Source organism: Rhinatrema bivittatum, chromosome 2 (genome assembly GCF_901001135.1).
Source record: "Rhinatrema bivittatum chromosome 2, aRhiBiv1.1, whole genome shotgun sequence".
Lineage (NCBI taxonomy): Eukaryota > Metazoa > Chordata > Amphibia > Gymnophiona > Rhinatrematidae > Rhinatrema > Rhinatrema bivittatum.
In genome coordinates this window covers 384,221,372-384,238,709 of record NC_042616.1, presented here as the reverse complement: position 1 = coordinate 384,238,709, position 17,338 = coordinate 384,221,372, and the positions used below count along the sequence as shown (strand labels likewise).

General features: G+C 43.4%; 1 long non-coding RNA gene across 1 annotated transcript; it reads left to right on the top strand.

Annotated features, from left to right (window-relative positions):
• Window positions 1–4,026: 4,026 nt before the first annotated feature.
• On the top strand, window positions 4,027–9,820 carry LOC115086140. The gene is made up of 3 exons (XR_003855102.1): window positions 4,027–4,070; window positions 4,635–4,728; window positions 9,379–9,820. It is a non-coding gene; the product is annotated as an uncharacterized LOC115086140 (long non-coding RNA).
• Window positions 9,821–17,338: the final 7,518 nt, after the last annotated feature.

Genomic DNA, 17,338 nt, shown 5'->3' with positions numbered 1-17,338 from the left:
CCGCTGTTCACATGGCACCCTTCTCCACATCGCCACGCTTTGAAGGCTTGTGCTCCACTCTAGGGGCCAAAACATTCCGGGGAGACCTTTCCTGCTCAAAGGAAAGGGAACTCTCCCTGGGGTAGCCAGCCTATCTCTTAGTACCTGTTGACCCATGTTGAACTGCTGCTCACATGGCACCCTCCTCCGCCTCGCCCTGAAAATTCTCGTTTGTATATCTGCTAACTCCACCAGATTTTAAAAGACCAGTGAGAGCTCACTAGATGCCAATGGAAACATCCCACTCTAGGGGCGAACCCATTCTAGGGAGCCCTTTCCTGTGCAAAGGAAAGGGAACTCTCCCCGGGATCAGCCTGTCTTGCCCCTATCAAAACCACAGGGACCTGACTACCTCAGCTCTGCCAGCCTGTCTTGCCCCTATCAGCTTTCTGCCACTCTGCCTTGTTGCCATACACCAGATGACTCACTCAACTCCTTGTGGTGTTCTTGCCACTATCATGGTTCCTCAGTGTGTTGGTGCTAGTCTTTCTGCTTGCCATGTTCCCCCTTCATTGTGCTGTAGGATGTTGATACCACTTGTCTTGCCACTTTGCCTGTCGTGCTGCTTTCAAGGGTTCATGTATCTATTATCGTTGCTCTCTTTTGAAACTGTGGTGTGTTTTTGACACTCTTGCTGCTGCTTTGCACCTCTGTTAAAACACTCTTGCCACTCCTGGTACCCCTTTGCCTCTTTAAAGTGCCTTAGGCTATTCATGCCACTTTGGTGCCACTTTGCCACAGTCTAAGTACCTTGGAGCTGTTTTGTTGTTCTGATGATTGCTCCCCAGAGGTTTCATCAGAATTGATAAGAAAACTCCAATTCTGCAGCCAAAAATAGGCTGCAAATACTTCCTCCATTGACTTTAATGGGAAATCGGAAAACGAATAAAACTAATCAACGAATTGGTTTTCTCCCCCTTTGAAATGAATGCAATGAATTTGGGCCCCGATGAAACGAAAACCGAATCGAAACACATTTTTTCCTTCTGCACATTCCTAAGTAGTACTAATGTGCTACTGCAGCGATACTGACATTATATAGCATGTCATTTAAACAAATACAAATCAAAACGTTAGTGTGCCTACACTTCCAGTGTGAGCATACGGCCCCTGTTGGGTTCAAGTCCTTGGGGAAGCTATTAGTGATGCTTGAACATGCTTCTCAAAATACAAACTGCTCTGTCTGCTCCTGCTCCTTGCAATCTATGTGAGCGAGAAACTGGAAGTACTCTAAGTCTGAATCCTGATGCTAATTTCATTTTTTGTAGCCATCTTGCCAATATATAAATCATTGGCAACATTTATAAATGGTTGTACAGGTTACCGACTTTTTCCCCTTTGTTTCTTCGAATACTTATCCAAATGATTTAGTCATTTGTTGCTTTGCAGATAATAAATTCTTGTAGATTACAGAAATGTTGGCAATATTCAGAAGTTTGTTACTGAATACTTGAATATTGTCCTGATATCTTTTGTTTTTAAGTTGACATGGCAAGGCAATTTTATTTAGCTTATCAAAAAACCTAGCTACTGATGACCTAGTTTATGATTTATTAAGCTTTTCTTTATAGTGGAACTGTATTCAGAAACTTTCTTCAATAGTGTTTCAAGCAATACTATATACTTTAAATGAGCATCAAGCACGCTTCCTGAGATGAGATCCTGTAAGCGTTAAATAACAAATATATAATTTTAATTCTGAGAAACTGAAAATTTGGTAACACATTGTAATTGCATTGTCAAGATTGCATTTAATACAAAAGTTGCTTACAAATGATCAAGCCCAGGAAATTTTTGGGTGCTAAAGATCTTTTCACTCATACCGTCCAACATTATTTATGGGCACTTATGAACATGCATACTTTAGGCCGTTCAGAAAAAATACAGTATTGCCTATAAATGATACACGCTTGGATTGTTGTGTGTTAGTGTCTATCACTGACATGCTTTCTTTCAATCACTTCTTACTACAATGCCCATTTTAAACTTTAAAGCACCGTTTAAACTAAAACAGACACACCTCACTTGGAAAGTAAATTCCTTTTGTTGTAAAGTAAGGCTGGCAGAAATAAGCTAGAAATAATAACATCTGACTCTTTGGACTGCAAACCAGCACTCACATATTGCTTTCTTTGAATAATCACTAAACAAGCAATCAGTGCAGATGGAAGCACGTCTTCCTCACTTGACTTCTCCCATTTCCATTGTTGGCTTTCTGCTTGTTATTAGAGCAGTTAGCAGACACGCCCATTTCAGTGTGCTCATCCTGACCCAGATAAGTTGCCCAGTGAATTGCATCAAAAAGGGGTGCAGTTGGGCACATGAAGAGGAGGTGCAGACCTCATTAATCATGCAGTCTTCACTTGCCTGCATGAGTCGCTTGACGCCCAGGCATTGTGAATGGCTCGTGCATCTGTCAGGGCCACCAGATGCCAGTTTTACCCTCACAATTTTTGAAAGCCATTAATCAGCATTCATTATTTACCATTGTAATGCGAGTCCCTAATTGAGCATCCAGCTCAGGCTGAATGAAAAGGTAACCTCTCTATTGACAGTGTTTAAACTGATCATGTGCTTTTATTATAGGATGGGAAATGGTCTATTTTTATTGGTTGAAGTGGAAATATAGCAGTGCAAACAATCCAATGATTTATTGGTCATGAAATGCCTTGTATAATGCTGGCACAAAGAATCTGGAGCAATAAAGAGCCTTGGTGTGCCCAGGTTTGGATTTAAGAAATATTTGCAGCAGAAAGCTATCCACTGACTTTATCAAATAAAAATAATAATTTTTTGCATTAAAAAAAAAAGCATCGTAGCCAGCCTGGTGGCTGAACCGCAATGACTGCATGCTACCAAGCAGAGCTTCTGAGTTCACTTCCAGGGCCTGGTCTCTGTTTTTTGGGACATCCGGGACTAGGGAATCTGCATAGGCAACGTTCGCAGCCAGTGGTCGGACTTGAGCCATGGTGTCAGGGTTCCAGCAGGAGCCTTGCTTCGTGACTCCTGACTGAAGGCCTACAAGCTGATTCAGTTAAAAGTGCAGGAGATCTGGCGCTCCATGTTGAGCACACGCTGTCCCGACGCGTGCCCAGACACCTCTCCTGGGCACGCAATTCTGTATTCAAATTAGGTATCATGCTAATAAGGAGGCGCTAGAGACAATAGCATGTCCCTACCACCCCCTTATTAGCAGTAGAGGCGGCTGTCAGCAGGTCCATCAACTGAATCGCAATTTTACTGGCGGTTTCGAACCCGCTGACAGCAACGGGTTAGGAAAACGGATGCCGGCAAAATTGAGCAGCTGTTTTTCTAATCCGCTCACTGGCGGGTTAGATTTTTTTAAATTTTAAATTTTAGGTTCCCCCACGACTTAATATCGCTATTATATTAAGTTATAGGGTGTACAGAAAAGCAGTATTTTCTGCTTTTCTGTACATTATTCAGGGTTGCTTAGAATTTAACGCCAGCCCTTGAGCAGGCATTAATTTCTGAGAGTAAAATGTGTGGCTTGGCCGCATATTTTCTTTCAGTATTCCGGGCGACTAACTAATAGAAACATAGAAACATAGAAATGACGGCAGAAGAAGACCAAAGGCCCATCCAGTCTGCCCAGCAACCTATGCACTTTTTTTTTTCTCTCTCTTACTTGTTACGCTTGGCTCTTAGTACCTTTTAGTTTTATTTCCCTTCCACCCCACCATTAATGTAGAGAGCAGTGTTGGAACTGCATCTAATTGAATATGTAGCTTAGTTAGGGGTAGTAACAGCCTCAATAAGCAAGCTACACCCATGCTTTTGTTTAATCGACTATGTAATTTAGTCCTTGTTGGTTGTTGTCTATATATATAGATACTCTTTTCTACATTGTCCCTGCCGTTGAAACAGAGAGCTATGCTGGCCCTGCGTTGAAGGTGAAGTAACAGACTTTCTCCCCTGCCGTTGAAGCAGAGAGCTATGCATTGAAAGTGAAGTATCAGACTTTCTCCCCTGCCGTTGAAGCAGAGAGCTATGCTGGCTATGCGTTGAAGGTGATGTAACAGACTTTCTCCCCTGCCATTGAAGCAGAGAGCTATGCTGGCTATGCATTGAAAGTGAAGTAACAGACTTTCTCCCCTGCCGTTGAAGCTCATCAACATGCATTTGCATGTGATGAATGCTATTAATTTCAAGGGGTTAGCCGCGCATTTTCCACGCGCTTTTACCTCTTACAGTATAAGGGGTAATAGAATCCGGTGAGAAACGCTCGGCCAATCGCGTATTAAATGCTGTGCTCGGCCGAGTGCCCCATTCTGTATCGTCTTCCTAGTGTGGAAACGGCTGGGTTAGAGTTGGTGAGCGAGGGGAAAAAGAGGGGAGAAAACATGGGGTTGCTGTTAACGAAGGCAGATAGTGTCTTATGCCAACAAAGACTGGTTCTGATTAAACTGGAAACCCAGAGGGCCTAGAGAAAAAAATGCAGCAAAGAGGCCTTGCATATCTCAGAAAAACTGTATAAATGTTTATGTGGGTTTTTAAACTGATCTCATTCTAAACTGTGTAAATCATTCTCAGCTTCATTACAATATGAAGGACCTTTGTTTTCCTTTTCCCAGTAGGCAATATTGCTCTCCTGATATCGTCAACATCTGGAACTGAGTGGAGGAAGGAAAATGATTATGCTCTCTCCAACATGGCCATAAACTAAATGTAAGAAGCCGAAATGAAATTACCTCACATGAAAATGATCCAAAGATGATATTTTGCAGGAGCTTTCCAGACCGAACAGATTTTCTCGTCTGTTCACGAGCAACAAAATATAGATTGAAAGGAACTCACCTCTGCTGTCCAGACATGGTCTTTGGAAATTTTCCTTTGCTCTAGAAACTTGATTCGGGTTTCTTAAGAAACAAAAAAAAACAAAACACCATAGTTTTCTCTGAAAATGTTTTTCAGCAAACAGCGGCATTTACTAAAAAATACCTTCCAAATATAAATAAAAAAGGTATGTTTGGTAGTTGCTTCCAAGAAAGCTGCAGTACGCTGCAGCCAGTGATCCTATCCTTTTTCATCAGTTTATGGCCCAGTAGCTAAGAGCATCCCCTTTCCTTTGGCCTGCAGAGCAAGAGAGATCCAGCACCAGAGTGCTGTGGACTGACAGGAAGGCCCCATGGCTGCTGTGATTCTGTGCACATCCTATAAAGAGAGAAAATGCATGAGGGAAGGGACAGAGCAGCCATAGGGCCAGAAGCATGTTCCCTGCAGAAAGGCAGGAAGCTGGAGGGGAGAAGAGAGAGGAATAGAAAGGTAAACCAGAGCAATGGGGAAAAAAGTGGAGGAAACTGGTGAGAAAAAAAGCTTTACAATTTATTGTAGGTTTCTGCTTGTCAATACACCAATAGTGAACTCACTGTTTTTGTGTGGATGCTTTATTAGGGTATTTCTTGCTGCCCTCCACACCATGAATTCTCAACCCAGTCCTCGGGACACACCTAGCCAGTCAGGTTTTCGGGATAGCCACAATGAAAATGCATGAGACAGATTGGCATGCACTGCCTCCATTGTATGAAATTATCTCATGCATATTCATTGTGGCTATCCTGAAAACCTGACTAGCTAGGACTGGGTTGAGAACCACTGCTTCACATGATTGAGGTGTCTTTTGAAAGGGTAAAAGTAAGTGTTTCTTTTAAATGTGATGTATGGTCTGAAGAAGAAGTGATTAAAAAAAAGTCTTGTGCATTGGCCATTAAAAGTGGCCTGTGCCCCATGCATTCAGATCCCTGTGTCAAGTGTGCAGTGTGGGCTGAAGGATCCCCTTTCTGGGCCCTGAGAGAAGAGAGAGCACAGGGTCAGCGATCCCTTCATCAGAATCTGGGAGGAGACAGCAAGTTAGCATTGGCTGAACTGTGTAAAGAAATTGCTAAGACAATTTTTTTTTCAGGTTTCCATTTGTCTTTGGATAATTGTAATGTTGTCCAAATGCAGGTGTCACGTCCAGCAAAGAATCCTGTTTGCTACAGGACCAATATCTCTACAAGAACGTTTCACTGCAGCTTTGTCTGTGCCCGGGGCAGATATACAGAATTTGTTGCGCTGGTGGACCCTTGAACTGAGGGGGAGTTGATGTGGGGAGGAGCCCCTTAGGCCCTCACTGTCGGTAGGCGAGGCAGGTGAGGAGCAGAGACCCCGCTGCAGCTGCACCACTACCAGCCCACGTTCCCTTTAGGGTGCCGGGGCTGGCTGGACTTATGTGGGGCCTCTGCAGCGCAGGAAGTCCTGGAGAAGGAGAGGTACTGGAGAGAAGGCAAAGTTCAAGAACAGGCTGCTGATTCAGACAGCAGGTCCCCGGCAAAGGATGAGGCAGGTGGCGTATCTCGTGGTCGGGTTCCGGGCAAGGGTCAAGGCTGCAATGCTGTAAATCTTTCTGCAGTGGCAGCAGCAATAGCTGAAGAAACTTAAAATCCACAGAGGGCCAGTGAGCCATGAGCAGCCCCTACCCTTCTTCACAAGCTTATTCATTGCAGTAGCCTGAAAACATGAGTGGCTGGGGTCCTCCAGAACAGATTTGGAAACCACTTCCCTAGATCCTTCAGGCTTGCGCATGCTTCTCAATTTATTTTTCAGGCTCATAGGCTCCCCCTGAGTTTTTATAATTAAACTCAGCTATCATTATTTCCCCACCACAACCCTTCCCAGAACAATCCTGTAAAATCACATAACTGGACATCATGGGGCCCATATTGAGTTGCTATGCGGCTCGGCAAGTTAGCTGGATACACGGATATTCAATGCTGCTGAATATATCTGGCTGCCTTAAAATTATGTGGATACGTGCATCCAGCTAACTTTAAGACAGCCCTGTGGACTAACCAGAGTTAGCCAGATAATCTATCTGGCTTACTCTGAATATTGGAATTAGGTGGATAAGTTATCTGGCTACCTCAGCTCCTCCCCAATCCATCCATTCCCCACCCCTAAGTTATCCAGCTATAAACGTAGCCAGATGAATCACTTATTTGGCTAAGTGGCACCTGCTAACTGTAGGCGGATATTTAGCATCACCATTTAGACCGATAAGTCCAATTTATCTTGCTAATATTTTGCTAAATATTAGGCTCAACACTTTTAAATATTAAACTTTGTTTTGCAAAATGTATTTTTCAGAAATCATGTTACAGTGTCAGATGAATATGTTTTCTGTGACTTTTGGAAATAGACCGCAAAAATAAAAAGCTCCCAAGAAATACCTAAATTTATCAATTAAGAGGTCCATATTCAACCGCTGTGCAGTTCTGTTAGCTAGCCAGACACAATTATATATAATTGAATATTCCCAGCTTTCTTAAAGTTAGCCGGATAGGTTAATCCGGCTAACTTTAGGACAGCTGTACGGAATGACTAGAGTTAGCTGGATACGTTTTCTGACTAGCTCTGAATATTGGATCACTTATCTGGCTAACTCAGCTCCTCCCCAGAATGCCTCTGGACCGCCCCTCACTTATCCGGCCAAATTCTTGCAGGACAATTAGTTATCCAGCTGGAATTTAGATGGATAAGTGGCCAGATTTTCATTTAAGTGGATAATTTCTTAATTATCTGATTAAATGTGTTTGAACAAGGACCTCTAAAAGATATTCATACTAAATTGGCTGAAGGTAATCTCTGAAATGGCTGGCTGGGCTGAAGTGGAAATTTTTCTCTTTACTACTCCCCATAGGATAAACATTCAAATTATGTTGTCACTTCAGTTACAGTGACACAGATTCCCTCAGTTACCAGGCACTTTGTGAAGTAACACACAAACCCTACAAAAAGACACTCAGAACCTAAAGAGCAAGCTTGCCATACCAACATAGCATTAACTCCCAGAACTCAAACAGCAACACTCCTACATGAAAAGACAGCACTGTCAATATTCCACCTTGGCCTAAAACACCAATGTACCTTCCAGCTGGCTTACTACATATTCTTAAACAGAGCCTACATACTAGTAGAATACTTCACCTCCGTCACAGACAGACGCTAACCAAATACAGAATAAGGGATCACAAATTAGAAATAGAAATATGCAGAGAGGACCTGCTTTTTGCGCCAACATCCAGGGGCTGTGCTGGAGGATTCCCCGTCAGGCAAATATCTTGGATAACCTGATGTGAATTCCACCACAGTGCTGCTGGGGGGGGGGGGGGTGTCCTACTTAAAGCAGTGATCTGCAGCATGCCAAGCTGCGTGCCTACAGGTCGTGCCCAGTTTTTTGCTGACTAAGGATGGGGGAAAAGGTGAAGGGGAATGTTGTATTTCCTTCTCAAGTCTCAACTCTAGTTCGAGGCCTGATGGATCTACATGTTAAAGTGAGTACTGAGCTAGATGATGTCTCCTTGAACTCTGTGGTTAGATCACCTCCCCCCAATCCATTGACTCCAGTTATATTACATCAAGAGGCAAATTTGGATCAGCTCATGTTCATTAATCTCCTCTCAATGGGAATTGGTTCCCTCTGTACCCGAAGGAATTTCTTGTCCATCTGTCATTGGTGCAGAAGAATTAAGTGTCGATTACTACAACACACTCCTTCTTGGCCTTCCTGCTGCCTCTCTCAAAGCTCTGCAGATGCTCCAAAACTCCACAGCCCATATTCTCATTAACTGTCGAAAATGCGATCACATCACTCCCATCCTAAAAGACCTACATTGGCTCCCCATCTCTTCTAGAATTCTATACAAGACCCTCACCTTAATCCACAAAACCCTCTACAATCCAGACATGCAATGGCTAAACAAATCCTTATACTTCCACACTCCCACCAGACTCACCAGATCCTCTTACATGGCACACTATTCATTCCCCCCGCCAAACACACACACCTCAACTCTACCAAAATCCGTGCTTTATCCATTGCCGGTCCCCATCACTGGAACTCGATGCCCCCTGATATTCGACTTGAGCCTTGCACCCAGACCTTCAAAAAGAAATTAAAAACCTGGCTCTTTAAACAGGCCTTCTCATAACACCCCGCCACTCTTATGTGACAACATCCTACCCCTCCACTGTACATATCCCATCTTTTGAGTTGATTATATGTTTTCTTAAACCAGCTATCCTCTCCTCTAACATCTCCCCCTTTACCTATCCGCTCTTCTCTCTCCTTTTCTCTTCTCTTAACCTCTTTTATTTAATCAGATATTTGTTATAATGTTACTTTTTTCTTCCGATTTCTCTTCCTCTTCTTCCCTGTTGTTTTATGTAAACCGATGTGATGTCCATACGAACTTCGGTATATAAAAGTGTTTAAATAAATAAATAATAAATTGGGAAATCTGTTATTCCTGTTCTTATATCAGTCTCTCTCTCTTCCAGAGCTGAAGCTGGGAAGTCAAGCATTTCATCTGCAATCTAATGTGTCTCCTTAAGCTTTACTTCCTTCTCATTTTCGATCTGCATTAACTTCAGGAATCTAAGATAATTTAAATTGACATCTTAAATGTGAAACTATTGAAAAAAGACTTAGGTCCAATAACCTTCGTCTGTTGAAGTTTCCTGTTTCTCATCTGATTTCTGGTGAAGAATAAAAAAAAAAAAATGTAGTAGAAGTTCTTCAATTTGTTCCTGAAAAGAAATTCTTGTTATCCAGTTGTTATAATATTCCAAGTAGGAAGAAGGTTCTGAGCAATGAGGAAGGAAGAGTAGATATTGTAGCCCCTTCCTCAAGCTTGGATCTTTCTTAATTTCTTCAAACTTCTAAGGGTAATATTTCTTCTAGATCGACTTTGATTGTCTCCGTGTTGTGAATATTATTAAAATAAATAAAAGAATACAAATATCAGATACAAGCTTTTCTCTTCCCTGATGATAGGGGGGGGGGGGGGGGGATAGGAGAGAAGAAGGGGGGGGGGGGATTAGGGAGAGAGCTTTGCTTTGAGCTGTGCTCAGTCTACTCCAGGCTCATATCCACCACTATCCATTTCCTTGCATGCTGGCGGGGAGGAGAGGGAAGGGGCTGGAGTAGGAAGCAGAGGGCTGATCTCTGCTCCTGAGATTTTGGGCCCTGGCCAGTAGAGTCACTGAGCAAAGCCTTGTGTGCTATGCCTATAAGTAAAAACAGCCTTGCTGATGACGCCTCCTTGGGCTTGACACCCAGGGCATCCACTCCCCTCGCTCCCCTCTGATGAGGAAGGAGGAAGAGACATTTTTAACTGGCAGGGTATTTTGTGCCTGCTTTTTAATCTTCTCTACCGAGTCTGTTTTGTCTTTCTTCTGCATCTCCCGGCCTCCCTCATGTGCTCTGGCACTCCTCCTTACTATGACTAATTCGCTCATGTGCTCTGGCACTCCTCCTTACTATGACTAATTCCCTCATGTGCTCTGGCACTCCTCCTTACTATGACTAATTCCCTCATGTGCTCTGGCACTCCTCCTTTACTATGACTAATTCCCTCATGTGCTCTGGCACTCCTCCTTACTATGACTAATTCCCTCATGTGCTCTGGCACTCCTCCTTTACTATGAATAATTCCCTCATGTGCTCTGGCACTCCTCCTTTACTATGACTAATTCCCTCATATGCTCTGGCACTCCTCCTTACTATGACTAATTCCCTCATGTGCTCTGGCACTCCCTCTTACTATGACTAACTCCCTCATGTGCTCTGGCACTCCTCCTTACTATGACTAATTCCCTCATGTGCTCTGGCACTCCTCCTTACTATGACTAATTCCCTCATGTGCTCTGGCACTCCTCCTTACTCTGACTATTTCCCTCATGTGCTCTGGCACTCCTCCTTACTCTGACTAATTCCCTCATGTGCTCTGGCACTCCTCCTTACTATGACTAATTCCCTCATGCGCTCTGGCGCTCCTCCTTTACTATGACTAATTCCCTCATGCGCTCTGGCGCTCCTCCTTACTATGACTAATTCCCTCATGCGCTCTGGCGCTCCTCCTTACTATGACTAATTCCCTCATGTGCTCTGGCACTCCTCCTTACTCTGACTATTTCCCTCATGTGCTCTGGCACTCCTCCTTACTCTGACTAATTCCCTCATGTGCTCTGGCACTCCTCCTTACTATGACTAATTCCCTCATGTGCTCTGGCACTCCTCCTTTACTATGACTAATTCCCTCATGCGCTCTGGCGCTCCTCCTTACTATGACTAATTCCCTCATGCGCTCTGGCACTCCTCCTTACTATGACTAATTCCCTCATGTGCTCTGGCACTCCTCCTTTACTATGACTAATTCCCTCATGTGCTCTGGCACTCCTCCTTTACTGTGACTAATTCCCTCATGTGCTCTGGCACTCCTCCTTACTATGACTAATTCCCTCATGTGCTCTGGCATTCCTCCTTTACTATGACTAACTCCCTCATGTGCTCTGGCACTCTTCCTTACTATGACTAATTCCCTCATGTGCTCTGGCACTCCTCCTTCCTATGACTAATTCCCTCATGTGCTCTGGCACTCCTCCTTTACTATGACTAATTCCCTCATGTGCTCTGGCGCTCCTCCTTATTATGACTAACTCCCTCATGTGCTCTGGCACTCCTCCTTACTATGACTAATTCCCTCATGTGCTCTGGCACTCCTCCTTTACTATGACTAATTCCCTCATGTGCTCTGGCGCTCCTCCTTATTATGACTAACTCCCTCATGTGCTCTGGCATTCTTCCTTACTATGACTAATTCCCTCATGTGCTCTGGCACTCCTCCTTCCTATGACTAATTCCCTCATGTGCTCTGGCACTCCTCCTTCCTATGACTAATTCCCTCATGTGCTCTGGCGCTCCTCCTTATTATGACTAATTCCCTCATGTGCTCTGGCACTCCTCCTTTACTATGACTAATTCCCTCATGCGCTCTGGCGCTCCTCCTTACTATGACTAAATCCCTCATGCGCTCTGGCGTTCCTCCTTACTATGACTAGTTCCCTCATGCGCTCTGGCGCTCCTCCTATACTATGACTAATTCCCTCATGCGCTCTGGCGCTCCTCCTTACTATGACTAATTCCCTCATGCGCTCTGGCGCTCCTCCCCCTTTCTATGACTAATTCCCTCATGTGGTCTGGCGCTCCTCCTTACTATGACTAATTCCCTCATGTGCTCTGGCACTCCTCCTTACTATGACTAATTTTCAGTGCTTTTGATTCCTTCTGCATCTATCCCACTCAGCATCCTGCGCTTCTCACTTCTGAACCTGCTTTTTGTCTCTGTTTTGCTCTTTGCTTCTTCCTCCTATTCCATATTTTGCCTCAGAAGAACCAATACTGCAGTGAGTCCCATAGAACATAAACACACACTCTTTCCCCTCTTTCCAAAACAAAAACAAATGTTTCACCTTCTTTTTCCCCTCCAATCACAAGGCAATGCCTTGCCCATCTTCCCTACCGCCCCCTCCATAAAAACAACTCACCAACAACAAGCTTACTCCAGATAAAAATGATCTTAAACCAAACTAACTATAAGAAACTCTACCTGACTGGTGGGATACATTCTCAAAATGGGACATATGTACTTGAGAAAAGGGACACACTTCTCTTGCCCTGAATTCCTTTGACCTTTCGTCTCCTGGCTTATGTCGTTTCACAGCAGCAGATATTTCAACAGGCTTAAACAGTTTCTTAAAGCTCTGCTATTAATAGCAGTGAAGGTCCTTACTAATCCTGGTATCGATTTGTGGACATTGATTTCTTTGACTTAAATAGCTGGCACTATACAGTGAAATTACATCTATTCCCTTGCAGTGCGAGCGAAAGAGCAGCAAATGCACAGCTGGAGGTTTGTATAGCTGTGTGTCAACACAGGGCTCAAGAAAACGGCACTGACCGGCTGCCTCTTTTTGCCGGGGCCAACCTATGCTCTTTCTGGATGGATTGGCTATTCAGAAGTTAAGGTCAACACATTGCAGGGGGGTGGGGGGTGGGGAATACCTTGATATCTTGATGGCGCGGTTAAAATGACTTCAGCAGAGAAAGAAAGGAGCATTAACCTCTAATGATTGATTTCTGCTTTAAACTTATTAAAACTAAAGTCTGATGAAGACGCCAAAATCAATATACCCTCCTGTCTGCTGCAAACCCAGCACAGATAATATTGTAATGTGCTGAGCTTCCTGCGCTTTCAGATCTATTTAGTATTCTTGGTTGGTTTCTTTTCTTTGTTTTTAATTTATGCACTTTAAAACTGTATTCAAGTCAAACATCTAGGAAAAAAACCAACACCACCATACAGTGACTCAGTATTGTAACACAAAAGAAAAAAAGAACAAAATGCATTTTCCAAACCAATGTCCATCACTATGTTGACTATAAGTGCACAATAAAGAGAGGTAAACTAAGAACAAAATAAGTCCAAATAAAAAAGAACAAATATAATAAAAAAAGCACACATGAATGACACTGTTAAGAACATTTAAAAGGACAACACTATTCACCTTCAACAAAAACACCAGGTAGGTATTACCAAGTTAGGCATATTAAGAGGCGCTGAAGAAACAGATTCTAATACAAGAGTAAACAATTCCGGTCCTGGAGAGCCACAACCAGGTCTGGTTTCCAGGATATCCACAATGAATATGTATGAGGTATATTTGCTCACACTGTCCCCATTGCATGCAGAAACACCTCATGCATATTCATTCTGAATATCCTGAAAACCAGACCTGTTTGTGGCACTCCAGGAATGGCGTTGCCTACGTCTTCCAATACTTGGGGATTATTTATAAGAAAACCTTTCAAATGAGCAGGTTAAAAAAAAAAACAACAACATTTATTCATTCTGATAGATAATGCTGCATTTACAAGAGTTCCTGAGAAAAAATAACACCCTGTTCTTTAACACAGCTTCTGATCTTTAATCTTTAGCTCCTCACTTGCATAATTTGAACCAGAGGCATTAAACACAGGGGTCCAGTGCTCCCTCACTTTTGACCAAGGACCCCTCTCTCGCAGGTTGTTTCGCCAGTCGTCCACCCACCCACCTCACTTCATCTCTTACCCCATCTGCCAGGGGTCTTCATGTGGCAGGAGCAATCCCCAGTCACTCCTGCCCCACCAGCCCTTTTTCTCAAAAGAGCACCACCTGACCCAAGGCTGGAACCATTTTCACTTTTTTGCCAATGGTGCTGGCCTCCGATTGGCTGTCATCCTTGGAGGGGCAGGAGTGACTGGGGTTCTCTCCCATCCCATGAAGAGCCTCAGCAGATGGTGTAAGAGGCGATGATGGTGGTGATGGGGAGGGGCTGGCTACAGTACCCATCCATGTTATCTTTGGGCTTCCAATAAATTCAAAATGCCACTGTTTTGAACTAAGAGATCCATGAGCTAATATTATTGCTATGTTATTTGCTGGTTATCAGTTTGGGAAAAGTATAATTTTTCTCTTCCCATTGCTTAACAAAGGTAAACTATTTTTCTGTGAGAAAAGGGGCTGGGTTTAGCAACAGCAAGGAGCCTGGCTGTCTGCTGTCTTTCGGGTGTTCATTCATAAGGCTGGAGTTTTGCACAGCACCGTGATCCAAGCTCTCAGAAGGCACAATGGGCCATTAACTGCTACAGACTGAAGACTGTCTCCTCACAGGCCCTTCCTTCTGAGCCATAGAATTTGCCTTTTATAGACAGAGGCCAGGGGTGACCTTCCAGAGCTTAGCTCCCACCCTTCCCTCACTCACCCACCCCATGTTCTGTTTTTCTTATATAGATTACTTCCTGGGCAAACATTACATTTCTATTTCAACAATTAGGTACAGTGGAGATTATTTGCAGCTGAACTCAAAGCTGCTTGTCCCTCAATTCCCACTTGGTTTGTTTCTTTCCTATCATGCCTTTATTTGTGTTTTTGTCTGTGTTGTCTGTCTGTGTGTCTTGACTGGATTGTAAACTCCAAGGAGAAGAACCATATATTATATGTGTCTGTAAAGCCTGTATGCCCGCTAGTAGTGCATTACAAACAACAATAATAATATCTAACTGTTAACAAGCATTGATGCACTGTTTAACATGCACATTACTGGCCAATGATAATGACCAACAAATAAGGTTTGCATTAATGTGGACATTAAAGTAAAAAATTAACTACACTTCACTGAGGTGTAGTTATGGTTTTTGCATAGATGGATATGTGTTACATTTTTACACATTGTTTTTCACAGCGCTAATTTGTAATGAGCTATTTAGAATGATTCTGCATCTTATTACCTCATTAGTATAGATTTGGCATTAATATTAACGCAAGCTAGAGAACACCTCAACAGCTTGGTTAACATGCATTAAATATGGTAGAACATTGATTCTCGACCTTTTTCCTGTCATGACACACTTGACAGATGGTTCTCACATACGTGACACACTGAACACATGATCATCACATGGCTAAATGCAAACAAATACTCTGCATCCAGAGGAACCCCCTCAAACCCCAACAATGGGTGCAGAGCAGAACTAGGACACTCCCCGTACAATTCACCATACAAAAAAGATATTTTGGTTTTGGTGTCATTTCAGTAACAGCAAAACAAATTCCCTCTACTACCAGACACAATAGCCCTCCTTATGAAAAGACAGTAATTATTTACCACCAATGCATGTCCTATTGAGAAAATACAGCAAATAAGATTGAATCAAATGCCTACATGCTAGTAAACACACAAAACCGACCTTCACCAGGTACAGAAACATTACAAATTACAAGTATGGAGACAGAAGCTGGAATGGAAATCCAAAAAAGCCACTCTGCATGCAGTACAAAACTGGAGAAATGGAAACAGAAATATAGCACCTAACACACTCCCAGGATCTGCAATAATGCACACAAACTAATCTGCACAAGTTACACCTGCATTATGGCATGCACTCAAATGGAACAACCCTACCTATGACAAGGCACACTACAAATATTAAACCAAGCCCTAAACATCAATATATCTCTTATTAGGAAAACAGAACAAGCCAAGCTGCTATAGATCCATGTAAAACTATACTAATAACTGTTTATTATTTATTAAAAACTCATAAACATGATTAAAAATTCTTCAAACACCAATAAAATATTTCAAAACAGCAGACACATCACATAATACCCAATAATTAAAATGGCAGTCAATCAAGAAAAATAAACTTAAAAAGCCACCATTACTTACCCTCTCCAGCAACTCTCCTACTCTTTTTCCTTGCAGGCAAGTAGCACACACCAGAAGTAACAATGGATGATGAAGCTCTAACATCATGGTCCTCTTCCATAGGGCTCACAACCAGTTTCTCATACACACACACCAATTATACCCCATGACCAGTCTCGGTCTCTCACATACCAGAAACCTCCCCAACCAGTCTCTCTCTCTCATACCAGTCACATCTTTGACCAGTCTCTCGCTCTCCCCCTCACTCACAGTCTCTTCCCTGACTCTCTTCCTCACATACTCCAGTCACCTCACTGACCAGTCTCTGTCTCCCTCACACACACATATCAATCATCTCCCTGACTAGGTCTGTCTCCCCCCCCCACACACACACACACATCATCTCCCTGACCAGTGTCTGTCTCACACACACACATGTGCACACAAACACACAAACACACACACACACCAGTCACCTTCCTGACCAGTATCTGTCTCCCTCATACACACAGTATTCACTTCCCAGACCAGTGTCTGTCTCTCTCACACACATACACCAGTCACCTCCCTGACCTGTCTCTCTCTTGATCAAACACATGCTCTCTCAATCACGTACATGCTCTCTCACTTCGACAGCATGTATGTAAGTAAAAGAGAACATTTTTGTGCAAGTGTGATTGATAGTATGTGTCTATCACACACTCATGCTCGCTCCCTCCCTGGCTCGCTCTCTCTCATAATCCCCCCTCCCCAGCACAAATGCCAGCTGCAATAGCCTCCTCCTCGAGAACAAAGAATCCCATCGGTTGAGGGGGCTAACTCTGCTCGTTCTCTCGTCACTGATCACCAGCTGTGCTTTATTTTGGTCTGGACATGCGCTTCTGCTGCTAATTTATGCAGCACGGTCTTCTCTTCTTCCTGCGCACCCCACTTACATCACTTCCTGTTCCGGGCTGTGGGGGCAGGAAGAAGAAAGGACCATGCCGCTGATGTATTACCAGCTTCTACTAACACTGCTGCTGTTCCTGCCTGGATAGAATGGCAGCAGTATTACTGGAAGAATATGTGTGTCTCACTGCAATGAAGGAGAGCGCAGGTCACTGGGAGTCATTGGCACATTGCCGGTGCTTGGCAACACGTTGGTGTGTCACAACACACTGACTGAAAATCGCTGTGGTAGAAAATGCAAGTGTTTAACATGCATTAATGC